Raw genomic sequence first — 15,300 nt, 5'->3', positions numbered from 1 at the left:
TATGTTTCATTCAGGGGATACTATTTCCCTTAAAACGAAACTAAGCTCATTTCAGGGGAAACTATCGGTATCACATTTAAAACAAAACTATCTCATTTAAAACGAAAACTTTCTCATTTAAAACGAAACTATCTCATTTAAAATAAAACTATCTTGTTTAAAAAGAAACTATGTTTCATTCAGGGGATACTATTTCCCTTAAAAAGAAACTAAGTTCATTTTAGGAAAAACTATCTCATTTAAAACGAAACTATCGCATTTAAAAAGAAAGTATCATATTTATTTAACCGAAACTATCTCAGTTCGTCAGAAACTTATGTCCTGAAAAGGCGAGTTACAGTAAACGAGTTATAAATACAGTTTTATAAAATAGCCGAGTAAGGAAGAGTTGCAACTCGGGCTTGTAAGAAAAAAGGCGTGCTTTTCTCTGAAGTAGCCAAAAATTCAAAATTTTGATAAGTCATTCAGTCACGTGGGTTGCGTTTTACCCATTTTGGCAGCATGTGTTCGAGCCCCCGGGGGGTACGGTATGTGCCGCCCAAGGGTACCTTTTTTGGACTTCCAAAGTCCCGCTAAGGGTCGGAAAAATCAGAAAATCAAATTTCAGTCCCACTAAGGGTCGGAAAAAAGACAAAATTTCGACTTTTTACCCCTGAAAGATTGAAATTCGGTCAAAATTGGTCAAATTTGTCCTGCTAAGGGTCGTAAAATTCACAAAATTTTCCTTTCTTTTATAATATATCCTTTTTAGTCCCGGTAAGGGTCCAAAGTTCGAAAGTCGGGCGGCACCCCGCCGTCAGCTCGCAACCCTAGTACCCCCGGGTCCCCTCCTTGCCAAGAGGCACGAAGAGTCCCGACCTATTTTGAAAAAAGGTTGTTTGTTGAAAAGGAGGAACAGACACTTTGAGAAAATGGCCTCCTTGGCTAGTTCTTAAAAAGGGAGGTCGTCAGTATTCCGACACTTTCTAGTCTGACAGTCAGTATAGACGTAACTCTTCATACAAAAATTACAGGAAACGCATGTTTGGACTTTGTACCCTATGCTGCACTCAAGCACTCAAGCCAAAGTCCCGCAAAGGCGGGACAAAAATCAGTTTTTTGAAGTTTGCAAAAAAACGCCACATAGAAGATCTTTCAAATTCAGTATGTGAATAGAGCAATAAAAAATACAACTTTTCTATTTTTCCTTTTTTTGCAAAAGTTCTAGGAATGAAAATAAAGGGATAATGATAATTGAATACTATCCATTGATAAACCGCGGCACTATCGTAAAGCTATGATCGCTTCGCGTACTCTTCGCTTTTTTAGAAAATGATTGACAGATTGAAGTTTTTCACCCGTGCAGGAGTTCGCGGAGCGTTCTCGGCTCAATCCTCGGACTGCGCTAAAAATGGTAGACTGAGCTGTGATAGATCATTTCGATGGAAGTTGTTGGAATGTTTACAAGGCTCTTGACAGAAAATCGTTTGTTTTATTGTCAATGATGACAGTGCGGTTATTAATTTTGTTAGATCTGACAAATTGATGTTTGTAAGTGCACTTTATAGTTTTGATTCCCATTGAAGAATCATATTCTGGTTTTCATGTTATTAGATGCTGTTTTAGAGCTTTAGAGCTACACTGACAGTAGAAATGTCCGACGTCAGTGGATTTGACGAATGCGTCAGTATTCCGACAACAATTTTGTCCGACAACGGGTAAAAAAACAACATATACAACATGATAAAACGAAATATGAATCGCCGAAGAGGAGACACATCTTTTATAAGCAACCACGTGCTTATAAAAATCTTAAGTTCCGACTTTGAGGTTGGGCCCCTAAACCCGACTTCTCTTGAATTTTGGGAAGCTTATTAGGATTAGGCTTTCAAAAGTCAAGAAATTGGATTTAGCTGTTTTTACGACCCTTCTTTTTTTTGGGGGGGGGGGGTTGGAATTGAAGTTTGTGATTTACAACCCTTACACCATAATTCTGAACATGCAAAAAGGGACCCTCAAAGGTGGTGCATTCTTTTTGCTATAAATTATCTTTACGCAAATTTGATTGGTCCTTTATTTCTACCGTAGGTCGGGGAAACTTCGGAATGAAGGAAACTTTGGACTAAAATCTTTAACAAGTGATTACTTCGCGAGGATTTAACATTTTATAGTACTTTTTTCTTTCACAGTTCAGAAATGAAGTACACTCGATGATACATATCAAGCGGCGGAACGCCGAAAGAAAAACGAAGAAGAAATTGAAGAAAACCACGATATTTTACCATCTTCCATTGTAAAGAGATTTGTTGGATATCTAAAGCGGCGACCTCATAATTTTATTTACGTGATGAAAAGAGGAGACATTGAATGTCACGTTAAAAGTTATTTGGGCTAAAAATATGCATTCCTCAATCTTCGATAGCTCTTCAAAGTTGCTCCATAAATTCGCCGAGAAAGTCACTGTGAGAATAGCTTTACCGTCAGCCGAGAAAGATCTTCTTTAAACGAATCCCAAGAGAAACATAATGTGATTTCGAAGCAATTATAAGAACTTTGTTCTGACGCCACCAGACATTGATGATAAACGTGCAGATAATTTGGTGCTTTATTAGTATAAAGTAAGGTAAAGGGAAAACCCTTTTTTTATTAGAAGTCGATGATGGTGGATTTTCTTCATTAGAACATTAGAATATGTCAAACGATTCGTGGAAAATGCTTGCTTGTAAGTCACCATCTGATCCACATAATATGTTGGATGCAAATTCTAATGATTTAAATCTAAGATTATGGTAACTAATTAAAGAGCCTCCGGTACACTTGAAGACGCGTTTGTCATGCTCTTTCCATGGTGGTGTGACAGTAGTGTATGTATTTTAGGCGTACAAACTTTCACAAGCAGAAACTTTCGCGAATCGTTGGATATAAATGAGAACTTTTGAATCAAAATTGCCTTAAAATGGAAAAATATACCTTAAATCCGATAAAGACTGTTGCTCTTCGACTATAAAAGGTATTAAACTATAAAATGATGTCGAAAATTTGATATTTATTACGATTTTGAGGTTCTATAGATTTCCAATTCTTTTGCGTCCATAAAAAGTTACGTGCAAAAACTAATGATTGGTTGATGAGTTTTATTATTCACACTTCCATCGCACGCCCAGAAAATTAATGACCAATTAAGCGCAATCCGTATCTTTATGTCGTTAATTTCTCGGCTCACACAAATTTGTCTCTTGGTATTTTTTAACAAATAGCACTTCAAATTCAATGTTTTTGTTTTGAAATGGCGCAACATCCAGTCATGATGGTAGATCGTTGGAGTGACGGCAAATCATTCCGAAGTTTAACATTTTACGAAGTTGACCTTTCTGAACTTGAGATGGTGTTTCTTTCATAATGAACCGGCTGATTTACTTGTAACGTTTGTTTTCTGAAAAACAATAACACAAATGTTATGTACAGTCAGTTAGCCACACTAGCGTCCCGCCAAAATGCGTATCAAAGATTAATGCTGCGAAAGCGCTATATCGTTTACTTGACTCTCAAGCAAAAAAATGCACCGCAAAACTTCTAAAGGGATTCATGAAAAAATAACCCGGCGCTTTTTAATGAAATTAACATTTTCAAAAACTTTGAGAAATTGCCTAAAATTTGAGCCATAGATGAAAAAATTTGAGCCAAGCCAACCTTGAAAACTAATTTGAAGATCAACTTCCCAAGAAAAAGATCTACGGGGGAGGCGGAACCCACCTAGATCCGCGCACTGCCGGATAGGCTATCTCCCGGAAATTTTGCCGGACCTCAAACAATGACCCATTTACATGTGCGTAATTGTTTTTACTTTAGCGTATAAACAAGGCCTTAAAAATCGAAGCGCTGTCTCGGGAATTGAATGACAAATTTTGGTTGGTTGATTTTGGCTGCTGCACGTTTTATTTTGTTTCCAACTTTAAAGTTTTAATTAATATTGTCTTGCGAACTTGATTCAGGTAACTCTCATCCTTGTTGTTGAAATGTATCCTGTAGATGACTGATGTTGTTTTTTCTGAAAGCTAGATTTCCTAGTGTGACTAACTGACAGTACAGTAAGTTTGGTTGATCTTTTTTTCATATTCCTGGAGAAATAAAGAAAAAACTTGAAAATCTGTCCGAAGTTTCCCCGACCTACGGTAATTATGTTAAAATGCTGCCAAAATAAACTTTTATTAATATTATCTCAGTGAAAAACCCTTATATTCAACATTCGGCACTCTAAAATCTTTCGTTTTCGGACAAAAGCAACGTCGGAAAAAAAGACTTCTAAATTGTAAATTTATTTTATTTATAGATTCGGACTATTTTACTGTCGGACTAGAAAGTGTCGGACTAGTGACATGCACCCCTTAAAAAGCACGCTTTTTTCTTCTAAAAGCTCAAGTTACAACTCTTCCTTACTCGGCTTTTTGATAAAACAGTATTTATAACTCGTTTACTGTAATTCGTCTTTTCTGGACGTAAGTTTCCGATGAACTCGTTTAGAAATAGAAATGATAGTTTCTTTTTAAACGAGATAGTTTCTTTTTAAATAAGATAGTTTCGTTTTAAGTGAGACAGTATCCGCTGAATGAAAGATAGTTTCTTTTTAACAGCATAGTTTCGTTTTAAACAAGATAGTATTTATTGGCGCTTCCGCGCGCCATAATCAGATAATGTTTTCCCAAAACACTCAGTCTACTTCTCCACCAAACTGCAAGTCCCTGTGTCTCTCCATATTTTCAATTCCAAATTTCTAGAAACATTTCTTATTCAATGGATGATAAACATAATTGACGGTTTAAACTAGCATAAAGAAGTTTACTTTTAAAGCAACAAGTTTATACGAGTAGTTTGTAGAGTTTGTAGTCGATTTTGAACACAATCGGTGAAAACTTTATTGTAGACCGCGTTTATTCTACCATTATGGATCTATGTGACTGTGTCACGAATTGCTCCACAACGGCGTGATTTTTTTTTGGAATATAAATCTTCAACAAGCCGTATATATGATATGTATAAAAGTTGCGAAGCGATCCAGAGCCACCTCGATTCGCAAGTTGCAAGCAAAACATTTAGTTCCAAATAATAGGAAAATTTCATATTTTCAAAAAAACGGGATAACTAAAAATGTTTAAATGGAAAAAAACTTTCAAAACAAGAAGCAATTTCATGTTATACTTAAGTTCAACAGATTGCAAGGGTGGAAATATGTCTTGTATATTTGGAAAAAAAGTTTTAATCTGAAAAATTGCCCTAAGGGAAAAAAACTCCACTCTCAGAAGCCATTTTCCATTTCAAAAGCATTCTGAATAGTTATTAAAGCATTTTATAAGGCCACAATCACAAATAACTAGTGTTCGCGCTGTCCAACTGACTGATAATATTTTTCTTAATTTTCTGAACACTGCAATACAGTAGCTATTTATTCAAAATTTTCGTTGGATTTGATTTCTGTCCAACACATAGTTTGAAAATCCAATTTCTCTGACGTTTTATCTGCCGACCAAACGATCAATTAATCTTTTAACCTAAAAACGACGCAAACCAGCGCAAAAACCAGTTATTAGTGATGGTTGCCTATTTTCAGAAAATATATCAAAAAGGTAAAAAAAAAAATTCAAACTGTACCAGGAATTATTTCCTTATTTTCAATTACTCTCGGGTACCTAATAGCCGGGGGGTTTGGAATAAGCAGGGGGGTTGGAAAAAATCTCAAAATTTAATAAGCGGGGGGGTTGGAATAAAAATGTCCTGGGTGGAAAATGTTCGAAAAGGAGGCTGATGCAGCAGAATTAGGACAAAAGAGGTAACTTTCAAAAAAAATTTTCCCAAAAATCAATAAGCGGGGGGGGGGGGGGGGTTTGGATAAGAATGTCCTGGGTGGAAAATTTTCGAAAAATTAATTAGCGGGGCCTCCCCCGGCTATTAGGTACCCGAGAGTAGTACGTAAAAAATTGCAATTGTAATCAACAAAAGTTTTTCACATTTTAAACGTGGAAAACAATATTATATATAATAGGTGCCGTAGTATAGTGGTAGTTTTCCTTCGCCCAGGTCAACCCATGCCATGTGAGGGGAATTGGGTAGTCAGTTCAAGGTGCTGACGGGACGCTCATTAGTGAGCGTCTATAGTTGCGAGAATAGGCCTCTAAAGCCTCCTGCAACTCAACCAAATAGAAATATTAGTTGACGACAAAGGTTTTCCATGTTTTAGATGCATATCAAAAAAGAATTCTAAGCTCAGGCGAAAATTAAAAAAGTGTAGTGTTACCGGAAACCGGTCCAGTAACAAAACTTTTTATCTGACCCGCAAAAATATATACTTAAATGCGATAAACTTTTGTGGAGATTAAATTTTGTAGATTTCACGGATTTGGGTGTCATCCCCAAAAATCCGCAAAATTAAATCCCATTGAAAATTTGAGTAGGCCTTATTAGCAAAATATTTCTAAACAAAACTTTAAAAATGTTAAATAAATACTTTTTGAATGTTTACTGGCATCAAAGAAGTGCTAATAATACGCATTTCAACGACCAATGTGATTTGACAGTACAGGCAAAAAAATTGTAAGAATATTGTCACACAATAGTGCCATCCGCGAAATTAAGTCCCCGCGAAATGTTTAAATTGGGATACACGTATTTCCTATTAGCGGATTCATGTAAAAAAGTCACAAAAAACGTCGAGAAAGTCTCTGATTGGCTGAAATATTGCATATACAAGCATATTTTTCAAAATGTTCAAAGTATGAGGTAATCTTTGCATGCCTCCGCCAATCAAAAGTTTGTTTACTCGACGTTTTTTCGTGACTTTTGCATGAATCTGCTAATAGGAAATAGGTGTATTGTCCCAACCGCAAAATTTAATTTCCGCAAAAGTTTATCGCATTAAAGTATTATAAATATGAACCATCATAAAGAAAAGCAAGTTGACCGTTCAAGCTATCAAACGTCTTTTTCTTACAGTAGATATTCTCACCCAGTTGTAATTAAAAATTTATGCATTAGTACTAGATACATATAGATTACTTCATATACTGTTTGTGTACATAAAAGTCATCTTTAAAGTTCTATTTCAATGATCTTAAGTTATCAAAAATAGCAAAACAAATTTTTTCCAGCAAGCTGCATGTTCTCATGACAAAAGATTTCCAAATTTTGAACGCATGCAAATTAAAAGTTCATGGTTCGCTACAAAAGTTTTCCATATTTTAAACCCATTCCAAACACTGCGATCTTTGGAGTAATGTTTAAAAATCGGGGAGATCGAAAGTCTATTTTTGTAAAAAGTGATGTAACAGTTCTTAAAAGCACCCCGTTCTTTGGGTGAATAAAGCCCTAGTGTGTACAATTTTAACACAAAAATCTTTTTTTAAGATAGTTGTTCAAAATTGGATAATTTTGGAAATGTTTACTTTCAGCTCCCTCAATATCCCGCCACATCCCGCGTGAGCTCCCTCAAAATCGGAATTGGAATTATTCCGGATTGGACAGGAGTAGAACTTTGAAATTTTCACTGAATATTCGCTTTTTAGTTCTTCATCAGATAAAGGAAAAATCACGTCTTTAGACATCATCGATTTTTTTTCATGACCAAAATTGAACATTTTTGAATCCGATTTAAGATCGCCGTGAAAGATAATTTCATATTTCACGACGCGTTTTCCACATTTTAATCAAAACAGAAGATAATTTCAAAGTTTACGATGAAAACTTTTAATTTAAAAAGTTATGTAAGGTGATTTCCAATTGTTTACATTACATCCATATTCAATGTCTTCGCGATTAGCTTACTTTTTCAGAGGTTGACATAACATTTATTCATCAGGTCGCCTGGCTGTGGTTGTCAGCTTCAAAAGTTGGAAATAAGCTGCTACCGTATATAATTTCCCCCTCAAAGAGGTTTCAATTACCAGTTGAGTGTCATTGTTGAAGAAGAAGCACCAAGTAAAATTAGGACCCTGCCGACGCACCGGACTGTCCGGTGGCAAAAAGTATCCTTTCGCTACATCGGACGCAATAAGTCCAGTGTCAGTCCGGTGTTGCATACAGGGAATTTTGGACGCCGGACATTTATTAAACAAAAAATTAAGAAACACCGGACGCACCGGACTGGTCATGTCCGGTGTTTTGATTGTCCGGTGGGAAAAAATATCCTTCTCCGACACCAGACATCCGACTTCCTTAAGTCCGGTGTAGGAATTGTGCGGTGGTAAAAAAAATTCTAATTTTACACCAGACTTTCGGGTGTCCGGTGTTCGTTAAGTCCGGTGCGTCGGCAGGGTCCTGTAAAATTCAATCTATAGTTAATTTTGCTCCAGGTTCAAATTTTTCCAAACAACAAAATGAATCAAGGCAAGGAACTTCAGACTTTTTTAAAGCTGCAAGTGTTTCATTTCCAGGCACAACATGGTCAGATTTCTCCAAAAATATTCAGTCACTTGCCCTGTTGTCCTGTTTTTTCAAGAAAATACATCTCTCATTCCAAACCAACAGAATTGAAACAAAACATCAAATCCAGGGAGGTGTAATAAGAAAACTTTATCATCCACCAGTTCTTGTGCCAATCAGACAAAAAACATGATCCAATTCCACTCTTGAAGCATGAAAATCGAAGAAAAATAACCGAGGAGCAGCATTTGTTGTCCATGTTGCCGCCATCTTTAATGTTTTGACGGCTAGAAACCAGTATGGTCGAATCATCAATACCCTTCCGAACTGGGCGACGTTCCACGATCTGCAAGGAGAATAGAGCACCGCAGGGATGTTTTCCGGAGACGTGTCTTTAAAAATAACGTTATCCGTCTCAAAAAAAACTACTCTACTGTTCTCTCGCTCGGAGCTCGATTGAATACACGGAGTTTCAAATTCGAATACGTCAAATTTAATGTAGTGGAGATAATTTTCTCTATCATTTCGTGGAATATCCTTAATGTTTTATCCCCTTAATATTCATTGTCGCGCGACTCGGAGATATTAAACGTTTTTCTCATCTCCTGCCTTATAGATGGTTGAAAGAATGGAAAGTTAAAGGTACGCACGCACACACGATAGCAAAACTGCTTCGCTCATGTACATTCGTAGATTTTGAACGCATGCAAATTAAAAGTTCATGGTTCGCTACAAAATTTTTACATATTTTAAACCCATTCCAAAGATAATTTCATATTTCACGACACATTTTCCACATTTTAATCAAAACGGAAGATAATTTCAAAGTTTACGATGAAAACTTTTAATTTAAAAAGTTATGTAAGGTGATTTCCAATTGTTTACATCCATATTCAATGTCTTTACGATTAGCTTACTTTTTCAGAGGTTGACATAACATTTATTCATCAGGCCGTCTGTGGTTGTCAGCTTCAAAAGTTGGAAATAAGCCACTACCGTATATAATTCCCCCCTCAAAGAGGTTTCAATTACCAGTTGAGTGTCATTGTTGTAGAAGAAGCACCAAGTAAAATTCAATCTATAGTTAATTTTGCTCCAGGTTCAAATTTTTCCAAACAACAAAATGAATCAAGGCAAGGAACTTCAGACTTTTTTAAAGCTGCAAGTGTTTCATTTCCAGGCACAACATGGTCAGATTTCTCCAAAAATATTCAGTCACTTGCCCTGTTGTCCTGTTTTTTCAAGAAAATACATCTCTCATTCCAAACCAACATAATTGAAACAAAACATCAAATCCAGGGAGGTATAATAAGAAAACTTTATCATCCACCAGTTCTTGTGCCAATCAGACAAAAAACATGATCCAATGCGACTCTTGAAGCATGAAAATCGAAGAAAAATAACCGAGGAGCAGCATTTGTTGTCCATTTTTTTGCCGCCATCTTTAATGTTTTGACGGCTAGAAACCAGTATGGTTTAATCATCAATACCCTTCCGAACCGGGCGACGTTCCACGATCTGCAAGGAGAATAGAGCATCGCAGGGATGTTTTCCGGTGACGTGTCTTTAAGAATAACGTTGTCCGTCTCAAAAAAAGTGTAAGGATTCATCCTTAGTTCCCATGAGAAAACTCCTCTGCCTTGACGTCACGAAAAATCTAGACTAATTAATTTTATATATAATTACTTTACGCGTCCCTTAGGGACTTGTTTCTACTTCAACTATGTCACAGCATTTTCTCTCGTCACTTACTAAAATTTTTAATCAGAATGAACTTTGTTGTTAACAAGAGAGCGTTGAAAGAACTTTGAGACATGAATTTGATTTTCAATTTTTTGGTTGATTTTTGATTTACTTGACTTTGATTTTGATACTTACATTGTCAAGATCCATGAATGCTTTATTAAACCACATTTACCCTAGGCTATCTGGTGAGAACAATTTTTATTTTTCATTCAATTTTTCTAAGTAATTTTCAATTTTTTCCTAAGTTTGATTTGTCAACTTAGCCAAATTTTCAAGGAGTAAATTTCTCCGTATTTCAATTTTTCTAAATAATTTTCAATTTTTTCCTAAGTTTGATTTGTCAACTTAGCCAATTCTCAAGGAGTCTATTTCTCCGTATTTCAATTTTCAAATTAATTTATCAATCAATTTTTTGTCAAGTTTTCCAAACTTGTGCAAACTTAAGTCCTATATTTGGATTTTGTCAAATTTTCAATTCATAAAATTTAGAAATATTCAATTTTTGTTTCAGTTTGAACAGTCGTTACAAACAAAGCCTGATCGCATTCCTCCAATCAACCCCAAATCCCTACAAAAAGCCACTCTACTGTTCTCCCGCTCGGAGCTCGATTGAATACGAGCCATGTAGTCATACACGGAGTTTCAAATTCGAATACGTCAAATTTTATGTAGTGGAGATAATTTTCTCTATCATTTCGTGGAATATCCTTCATGTTTTATCCCCTTAATATTCATTGTCGCGCGATTCGGAGATACTAAACGTTTTTCCCATCTCCTGCCTTATAGATGGTTGAAAGAATGGAAAGTTAAAGGTACGCACACACGATAGCAAAACTGCTTCGCTCATGTACATTCGCTTCGCAATAAATGAGCACTGTGATCAATCAAAACATCGGACCCTCGAATCGACCGGTATCTTGGATAAATTTTACGGTTATACTTAATTTATCATGATTTAGGTTGTTACTAGAATTAGAATCCTCAAAGAGAAGTATTCTCGAAAGTCTTCTTGGGTTTAATGGTAGCAAGGATCTTTCAAGTTGAAGAAGGTTGTCAAATAATGCATGTTTATCGTATCATTAGGGAAATCAGAGCAATGCGTCAGGGAATAGGAAATGCTGTGTAGTTTCGATAGAGTTATTTCGACAGTTGTAAAAGGGATCACCTGTGTCTGCAAAATTGTGTCTGAATTCATGTTCCCGAAGATGACTGAAGTCGACCCTTAAACGGTTAAGAAAAACCACACCTCTATTGTCAGTAAGTCTGAAAACCGAATTGGCATTGGTTTTTAAGAATCTAAGTATCGCGGTTTTGAAGATAGAAGGAAGATTTCGTATGTTCTTGTCCAGGTTATTCCACTCGTTGATGCAAAAAGGAAAAAGGAAGCACGATATCGTTCGACAAAAGGGTGCTTCAACAGGAGGTCTAATCCTACGTCTTCCACTAGCATCCTCATCTTCACCAACCTCCTCCCCCTCTGAGGAGGAAGGATATTTGAGAGGTAAGAAGGTTCAAACCCTTTAATTATCTTATAGAAGAGTATTAGCCTGCGACTTAAGCGTTTCAACCTCCTTTTAAAGTAGACTTCAACTGCTTGTTTAGAAGGATTGAAGAACATCTTCCATTGATCAACCTGCTCATTCATTTTTTGCAAGTCACTGTTCAGTTCTAAAGAACAGCGAGTTTGATCAAGAATCAGGGAAAATTCAGAAGAGTTATCAGCGAATATTTTGATCAAGGAAATTATATCTTTTGGGAGATCGTTAATATATAAGAGGGGTCCCAGAGTAGAACCCTGCTGAAATCGGGGTCCATTGAGAGGATTGACCATCAAGAACTACTTTGTAACCTTTCAAATAGAAAGTTTTGGATCAAAAGATGGAGAGAGCCAGAATGCCCATACAACTTAAGCTTGAAAAGAAGACATTTGTGCTAAACTCAAAAGCTTGGAAATGTCTAAAAAAGACACCTCGGAAGTAAATGCCGATCGAGTCGAAAAAGGATCAGTTAGGGTTAAATAACGAACGACACTTTAGTTAAACGGAGCCATAGGTTTTTTTGACGCATCTTCACTAAATGACTATAGATTAATCGTTTCATTCAACTCATACTAACTAAAGCGTTAGCTTTACAGAGGCCCCCCCCCCAGCGGTTTGCGTGATGGCGTGATCGGGACTTTTTTCTTGCGTGATGGCGTGATTAGAGATTTTATTTGGCGTGATGGCGTGATCAAGACTTTGGCGTGATGCGTGATAGGGCAAAAATTTGAGGCGTGGTGCGTGATTTGGGCTATTTTTCGCTATTTTTTGCGTGATGACAAATTTTAGCGATTTTCGTGATGCGTGATGGAGAAAATTTTTTTGCGTGATGGCGTGATTAGGGGTGCCGCTGGGGGGGGCCTCTTTACAGCTTTAACAATTGGGATTGTCCCAATAAATATGAAGAAAATAATACAGGATTGTTGATAAAGACCAAAAGATGGATCTTTCCAAAAAAAAAGTTTAACAACTGAACCCAAAACTAGCGAAACCAAAAAAAAACAAAAAAAAACGACAAAAATCAATGGTAAAGATCATTGATGGAAATAGTTCTCAAACAAATACTCGAATACTACCACCATTTAAGCCTACATCATCCCAATAAATATGAAGAAAATAATACAGGATTGTTGATAAAGACCAAAAGATGGATCTTTCCAAAAAAAAAGTTTAACAACTGAACCCAAAACTAGCGAAACCAAAAAAACAAAAAAAAACGACAAAATCAATGGTAAAGATCATTGATGGAAATAGTTCTCAAAACAAATACTCGAATACTACCACCATTTAAGCCTACATCATCCCAATAAATATGAAGAAAATAATACAGGATTGTTGATAAAGACCAAAAGATGGATCTTTCCAAAAAAAAAGTTTAACAACTGAACCAAAAACTAGCGAAACCAAAAAAACAAAAAAAAAACGACAAAATCAATGGTAAAGATCATTGATGGAAATAGTTCTCAAAACAAATACTCGAATACTACCACTATTTAAGCCTACAATCAAAGGTCATAATAATAGACGATATCGGATTTAGATAAATGCAATGCATTCTGGTTTCTAGGGACTCTCAAAGGAATTATAATAGATCAATTATAATAGATTATAATTCCTTTGAGAATCCCTAGAAACCAGAATGCATTGCATTTATCTAAATCCGATATAGTCTATTGAGAAAAAAGGGAAATTCCCCAGGAAGCTTTGAAACCACAATCGATTTGTAAGTGCTCTAAAGTAGGTTCGAAGGGTAGAGTTAAATAACGAATCCGATGACAATATTGTCAGGGTACATAAGTAGAAGCTTAGTTTCGACCCTTTGCTGGACTGACTTATGCACCAAGAAAAAAACAGGGTCACCAGCCCGGGGGGGGAGGGTACTTAGGCAAAAATGGATGATGGGTATGTGCGGACGGTAAGGGTCAGTTTTTTTCACCTTTCAAAGTCTCTCTAAGGGTCGGAAAAATCAGAAAGTTTTAAATTAGTCTCTCTAAGGGTCGGAAAATTCAGGATTTTTAGGAAATTTTTTGATTTCCAGAAAAAAAATTGTAGTAAAGTCTCTCTAAGGGTATGACTTTTTTCAAAAATCAAAAAAAAATTGTAACAAAGTCTCTCTAAGGGTATAACTTTTTTCAAAAGTCGAAAAAAAAATTTCAAAAAGTCTCTCTTATGGTCACCTTTTCAGCAAAAATCAGTCTCTCTAAGGATCGGTTTTCGGAGGTCCCGACCGCACATACCCCTCATTCGCCAACCTAGTACCCCCCCCCCCCCCGGGTCACCAGCAATTTTCTTCCCTACCATACAATAAGGTAAATAAAAATGAAAATCGAAAACCCAAAAAAATTTAAAATAGAAAAAAATAGAAAATATAATAAAATAATATTTAAAAAAAAAGAAAAAGTGAGTAATAAAAAAAATATAATAGAAAAAAAAAACAAGAAAAAAAACAAGCATCAATTCTAGAGCGAGGATGACTCGAAACCACAATTTGAAGTATCAAAAGAATGAATTCTATATTCGTGAAAGATAAAAACCAACAACAAAAGAACTAATTATAACTAAGTAACTAAAAAAATAATCACGTAAAGATTTTATCAACTAACGGTAACCTTGTCTATACGTTCATCCAATGTCCTATTTTCTCAGTTATGTTTTCGTTTCGTCACAACAATTTTACGACGAGGTGGATTCAAGGTTGACCAATAGATGCCGTCTTTTAGACCTGGTAATTCTTCTCCTGGAGCGTTTGAAACTTCAAAATTACGAAAGAAGTTAGTAGTGATGATGAATAGTTGCATTTTGGCCATTCTTTCTGCAATACATACCCGCGTTCCAGCTGAGAAAGGAAGATAGTGTGTTGGCTTCTCTTTCTTCAAACTTCCATCAGCATTCAACCAACGTTCTGGTTTGAATTTCTCTGGTTCATCCCAGTGTGTAGGATCATAATGTATGCTGTAGAGGTTGACAAAGACCATTGTATCCTTCGGAATAGTAAAACCCCCGGCTGAAGTATCAACGGTCGTTTTGTGAGGGAGACTAAGAGCGCCTACAGATGCCATGCGATGAGTTTCAAGTAATATTGCATTAGTTATTGGACATACATCTTTATCCTCGGGAGATATTCGACGCTTCAGTCCAACATTCGATCTAACTTCCTCATAGATTCTTGTTTGATATTCTGGGAAATGCATCATGTAGAGGAAGAGCCAACGTAAAAGAGCAGCTTGGGTTTCCACACCTGCAAACAATAGTGAACATGTGAACTTACCACAGGTTCAATTTCTTCTCGAGTGATTGTCTCGAAACCAGCATCTTTCCATAATTCTTTGTTTTGTGAAAAATGAAGTAGATTATCAGTAAAATCTCTGATATTCTCAGGATCAAAAGTTGCGATATGTTCATCAAACATTTTACGTGTGAATTCTGTGTCTTGTTTTACAGCAAGTTTCAATTTTTTGAGTGCTTCGGTGTCAGGGAAATATTGTAGCCAAGGAAAAATCGATATGGCTTGGTTAGGTGTTAGACCTTCATTTGACATTTTGATGTAGCCCATTATATGGATGAACTCTGGGTCATCAAAATCATACGTTTTGCTGTAACACATATGACACATCGTGTTGATCAAAGA

At 36.1% G+C, this 15,300-nt stretch overlaps 1 pseudogene; it reads right to left on the bottom strand.

The window, feature by feature from the left end:
- Positions 1 to 14,159: 14,159 nt before the first annotated feature.
- On the bottom strand, positions 14,160 to 15,300 carry LOC136807573 (steroid 17-alpha-hydroxylase/17,20 lyase-like; annotated as a pseudogene).

The sequence above is a fragment of the Clytia hemisphaerica genome, unplaced genomic scaffold, assembly GCF_902728285.1.
Source record: "Clytia hemisphaerica strain Z4C2 unplaced genomic scaffold, Clytia hemisphaerica genome assembly, whole genome shotgun sequence".
Taxonomy (NCBI): Eukaryota; Metazoa; Cnidaria; class Hydrozoa; order Leptothecata; family Clytiidae; genus Clytia; species Clytia hemisphaerica.
Note: the sequence above shows the minus strand (reverse complement) of the source record. Positions and strands in the feature narration are given on the sequence as shown.